The sequence below is a fragment of the Muscardinus avellanarius genome, assembly GCF_963383645.1.
Source record: "Muscardinus avellanarius genome assembly, chromosome: 8".
NCBI classification, from domain to species: Eukaryota; Metazoa; Chordata; class Mammalia; order Rodentia; family Gliridae; genus Muscardinus; species Muscardinus avellanarius.
In genome coordinates, this window is record NC_137794.1 from 41,407,016 (window position 1) to 41,413,015 (window position 6,000).

Here is a 6,000-nt window from a genome sequence, read left to right on the forward strand (position 1 = left end):
CTAGAAAATTAATACAATGGGGAATGAGCTAGTTGGAAAATATGGCTTCCCTTTTATCAGTTGGAGGGATTCCAGATGAATGGGACTTCCCTTGGGACAGACACCTTCAACAGTTAGTAGGTGCCATGCTGCTGACATTTCCCAACTTGCCTTTAAACAGCTATTTGTCTCCTGCTTTACCAGACTGCTTCTACTCTGCCCATTAAAATTAGAGCAATGGATGGTGCAACTCCTCCGATACAGCACGGTCACAAGGGAGCCAGGGGTTACTCACGCCATGAAGAAAGAGCTAAGAAAACAAGGTGTGAAAACTGTTCATGAGTGCCAGTGTGTAGCAAGTGACACCACTGGAACAAGCCCCACAACTTTTGCAGGACTTAATGTGCTTTGTTTACATAGTAAGCAATTGAGAATGTAAAAATAGACGGCCTTATTCTAGAGTCACGATGTTTGGCTTTGGGAGCTGTTTTCTTCCACTTACTACCTCTATGGGTTGGGAATGCATTTTTCTTTTTGGCTCTGGTTTTCTCACCTATAAAGTGAAGATAGTAATAGATAATAAAAATTTCCTCTGGGAGTCCTTGGAAGAGTAAATAAAAAAGAAAATCCCAATAAAGTGGTACATATATGTTGAATACCAGTGATTGCTTTGGATGATAATTCTTTTACCTAATTTAAGCATTAAATAATTTATTTCTTTATAATTTATTTAATTTATGATTAATGATATTTTGAAAGCCTACAAGTATCACACTGACAAATTTCTCAGGCTCATCATTTTCCCTTTCATGAAATTATTCTGAGGTTTCAAGTTCTTAAGGATATAAAAATAACCATAAAAATCTGTTTCAATTATTTTTCTAAGTAAATAAATATATTTATATCAATTATTAATTTTCTAAATAATTGTATCTATATTATTTTTGTATATTTGTATTATTTATGTTTATTTGTTTTGTAAAAATAATATGTATTTAGTTTGAAATAATTATTAAAAATAATTATATATCTTATTGAAATTTTATACTTGAAAACACAGAACTAGCCTCCTAATCCTACCAAACATTTACAACTGACCACTGGAGAATACCAGGTGAGTATAGCCACCATCAGTCACGCACTTGCTTTCTCACCCAACTGAGAAAAACTAGCTACCATATCTCAAGAGATTTTAAATTGTCTTTAGTTCAGCTGGGCGTGGTGGCACACGCTTGTAATCCCCACACTAGGGAGGCGGAGACAGGAGGATTGCGCAGGTTCAAAGCCAGCCGCGCTGGCTTAAGAGACCGTTTCCAAATTTAAAAAAATATAAAAATGGATCTGGGAGTGTAGCCTGGAGGTAGAAGGGTTTCCAGGAACCCCAGTAATACCAAAATAAATAAATAAATAAATAAATAAATAAATAAATAAATTGTCTTTAGTTCTTGTCAGATGTGTATTTTGCATTCACCAAGTCAAAATTCTCATCACATGTCTATAATGCAGCAACAACTAAGGCTTGAAAAAGAAAATGTTTACATATTAAATCTATTTTTGGTTCCTCTCTTATTAGGAATGACTTGTCTCACCAGTATTGATTTGTTCACAGAGAAAAATAATTGTACTTTACAGCTTAACCTTTCTTCCTATATCATTATAAAAATGCAACACATACATGTGCACACACACACACACACACACACACACACACACGTGCTTTTTTTTTTTTGAAATTCAAATGCAAAAATTTTAGCATCAGATCACATAAGCACCTGGGATTTTTTTTAAATCACAGCATATAATTAAATGTCAGTCAATGTTTTCGAACAAGCACAAAATATTATTAAATCTATTTCAACAAATCATTCTTTTTAAAGATTAATTTAAAGAAATAAGAGACAACTAATTAGCTAAATGGAAGCAAAAGGCACAACTAATGCTTACATATATAGACCTGTCCTATACATTTAATAGTGAAAGAGCATAAGGATTCCAACTATTAACCCAAATACATACATAATGAATAAGCAATAACTAAAGAGGAAGAGGTCCAAAAGAATAGTCCTTACCTTTTATGCTTCAATTTGGAGGCCCCGGGAGTACTTGGGAGGTATTTCTCCATGGTACTGAGCTGTCTGGAAGCTTCTTCTCAGGCAAAGCAAGAGGAGCAGGGTTTCCGTTTAGAGGCTCTGAACTACTTCAAATGGTCAAACTTCTCCTCAGTGAGACAAACATCCCTCCATACCTTCTTACTCTTCTTCCACCTCTCAATCTTAGCATGCATTTACCTCCTTTCACAGACGAATTGCACCCAGGCCAAGCCCATCTCCCTCTTGGCTTCTCAAGCAGGTTTTCCCCACCTAGTTTCTCTTCTGGATCTCCAAATGTGGCATAGATGGGGGTCAGAGGGCTGAGGCAGGGAAGAACTCCACGAGGATCTGGCCTAGACTGGGTTATCTACAAGGTAAGTGAAGCTCTTCACTGTTCAAGCAGATATTCTCTTGACATCTTGTTTGCTTGCATGCTGCCAAATGGAATTTACTGTCCTTTTCAGCACCTTTGAAGTAGCTTTCAAAATGTCCTCTTTTCTGGGGCAAAACTCAATGGCAGTATGCCAATAAATTCAAACCCATGTACAAGGAGGGGGGCAAAGTATGAGCTATGATGAAGAGAAACTAGAAAACACTGCGTATAAGCGTGTGTGTGTGTGTGTGTGTGTGTGTGTGTGTGTGTGTGTGTTATTGTTGACAATCTCACTTGTCCACAGTGAGATTGACTTTGTTAGGCCACTGATATAGACATAATTGTGTCCCTCCTCCCACAAATTCATATGCTGAGGTATTAATCCTCATAAGACCATATAAGGTCTCTATGGAAGTAAATAAGGTTAAAGGAGATGAAAAGGATATAGTCCTGTTCCAATGGAACTGGTGTCCTTATAAAAGAGGAAGTCGCATCAGAGATCTCTCTGTCATGTGAGCACATAACCAGAAGTCAGTTGTCTTAAAGCCAGGAAGAGTGCCCTTGCTAAAGGCTAACCCATGCCGAAATCTTCATCCTAAACTGAGAAAAGATGATTTCTTTTGTTTAAGCCCTTCAGTCTAAGGTGTTATGTTGTGGCAGCCTGAGCAGACTTAGACAAATATCTAACCTCTGAGAGGGCAAAAACAGAGCTACATAATCTTTTGGGTAAGCTTCAGAAATACAAATTCCTAAGTCACAGCCTCAGAGATTTTTGACTAGGTAGATCTAGAGCTGGCTTCAGTTTTGTTTTGTATTACATTCCCCAAATAATTTTGATGCCCAGTCAGGTTTAGAAATCACTGCTCCTGGGTCTTCAGAAATATTAAAGAGGAACGAATGAAATCCCCTCCTCATGCATTTTCTCTTTTTACTCCCAAACTTATCTATCCCCACCTACCTTTTTCTTAAAAGGAAAATGATTTCAAATGCCAGGCTGCTCAATTTGGATCTATGTGTAGAAGTTTTCTTTCTTTCTTTCTTTCTTTTTTTTTTTTTTGTGGTACTGGGGTGGAACCCAGAGGCTTTTCTACCTCCTGGCTATATTCCCAGACCTTTTATTTTATACTTTATTTAGAAACATAGTCTCACTTAAGTTGCTGAGAGCCTCACTAAGTGGCTGAGGCTGGCTTCGAACTTGTGTAATTCTATGTCAGCCTCCCAGGTGCGGGGATTACAAGAGTACATCACCATGCCCCGCTCTGTGTATAAGTTTTCTGATGAAGAATAAGAAACTCTCACCCTCCAGTGCAACAATTCTACAGTACACACACAAGAGCTAGTCAAAAACCTTAGGAATTCGTTGCATCGATTCCACCTTCTCCAGAGGTTTGTTACAGATCTCTAGGTACTAAAATGTCCTCTACTTACTACTAGAAATAAAAGATTAGTCTTCTTACTTCCTTTTTACTTTTTGCATGTGAAAATTACTAGAGTTGTCATGAATGGCTCAAGTATGGAAAGGTAAAAATAAAGCCTGAATGTGTGCCTCTGAGCCAGGGACGTACAGCGAACCGTCCCGCATTGCTGTGAGGAAGGTGGTTCTGGTGCCTTGGGGAGGGATGGCTCTGCAGCATTTGTCTCACAACAGTGTTGTGGGGCACTTGGACTTTCCCATGGAGATGTAGCTGAGCTGTCTCCAAAGGGAGGAATTTTAAACTCTCACACCAAAAGCCTTTCTCACAATGTGAGAGGAAGAAGGAGTTGTAAACTCACAAGGTGAGAGGAGAGAAGTAGTAGTAGTCTACAAATAGCAATACAGTTATGGCATTTGCATTTCCCAGAGCTTAATTTTTTTATTTTAAAAATATTATCTAGGGAAACATTTGGTCTATATTCCTTCCAATCACTCACTTGGGAATGTACTTGGTTGATAGGAGGTTCCAGGACCTAGTGTAGCTGAATTTGAAAACATTTTGTGTGTGCAGTGCTGGAGATTGGACCCAAAGGTATTCTACCTTTGAACTACATCCTTCAACTCTTTTTACTTTAAGTTTTGAGATGGGGTCTCACTAAGTTGCCCCTCTGGCCTCAAACTTAATGATCCTCCTGACTCAACTTCACAAGTTCCTGGGGTTACAGGTGTATACCATCACACCCAGCTAAAAAATATTTTTCTTTCTTTTTTTTCTTTCTTTAACATCAACCATTTCTACTGCCAACAAAAAAAAAACTATGGCAAATTCTCTCTGTACAGATATACAATATACATGGAATTCTCATTCTGACCCAACCATCTGAATATTCAACAATTCGCTGGAACTGAAAAAGATTTGGGCACTATCAGACATGAATTCTTTGTACCCCAAACTCAAAGAAAAGCAATGATATCTCCTTCCTACTTTTACTTCCCATTAACTCTGTAATAAGAGTTATAAACTTTACTCTGGCCTCCAATGGATAACTAAAAGCAGAATTAAAAACTTGGTATCTCTGCCTTCACTTTGCATCTGTCTCCTTTGTTCTGAGTGAGTCACTAGGGGTTTCAGAAACAGAAAGTCTGATCGATAAACATCTTGTGATAAGTCAAAATTACTCCCTAGGCAACAGCAACTTTCCTAAGGCCACTATGCTCTGCCAGACCAATCCTGAGATAGTGATCAACCAGGCCAAAGTTTGACAGGACTGCTTAACTGTGCATACTCCTGGTCTCCCTTATCTGTTCGATCTGAAAGTTCATGTCAGTATCCCCATAGACAGTATAGAAATGCTGTTCTCTTTTGTCTTTCCAGTATAGCTATACCGATTAAAGTTTCTTTCCTGTTTTCTTTTTATTTATTTATTCATTTGGTGGTACTGGGGTTCCTGGAAGCCCTTCTACCTCCGGGCTACACTCCCAGATCTATTTTATATATTTTTTAATTTGGAAACAGGGTCTCTTAAGCCAGCACGGCTGGCTTCAAACCAGAGTGATCCTCCTGTCTCCGCCTCCCAAGCGCGGGGATTACAAGCGTGCACCACCACGCCCGGCCCTTTCCTGCTTTTCATCATTACTTTTCCATTTGGTTTGGGGGGCAAATGGCCAGATCTGATTTGTTGGACAATCCACAGTCAGGCTTCTGGCCTAAGACACCAGTTACAAGTATCCTTCTCCTCAATAAAAGCTTGCCGTTTTTCTTCTCCCAGGATTCTAATGTCCCTTTCACATCAAAATTTGCATAAATATTTTAATTAATGTATTTATTTTGCTTTTCTGTGGGTTTTTTATTCCTTTTGTGTTTTACATTTTTTTGGGTGCATTGTAGCCTTATATCACCATGTGGTTAAGAGTGACAGACACATACTTGCACACAGAACTTGGTGAGCTGCAAAAATCCTTCAGGGGGAAGCCAAGGACCAAAGCATCAACTTCGGCATCAGGAGAACTGGGTTCTAATCCAGGCCTAACTACTGACCACACATGTGATTTGGGAAAAAGTCATATGTATCTTTCTTTTTCCAGCTCATATCCTCATCTAGACATAAAGAAGTGCACAATATATTATGTTTAAAGTGTTTAAT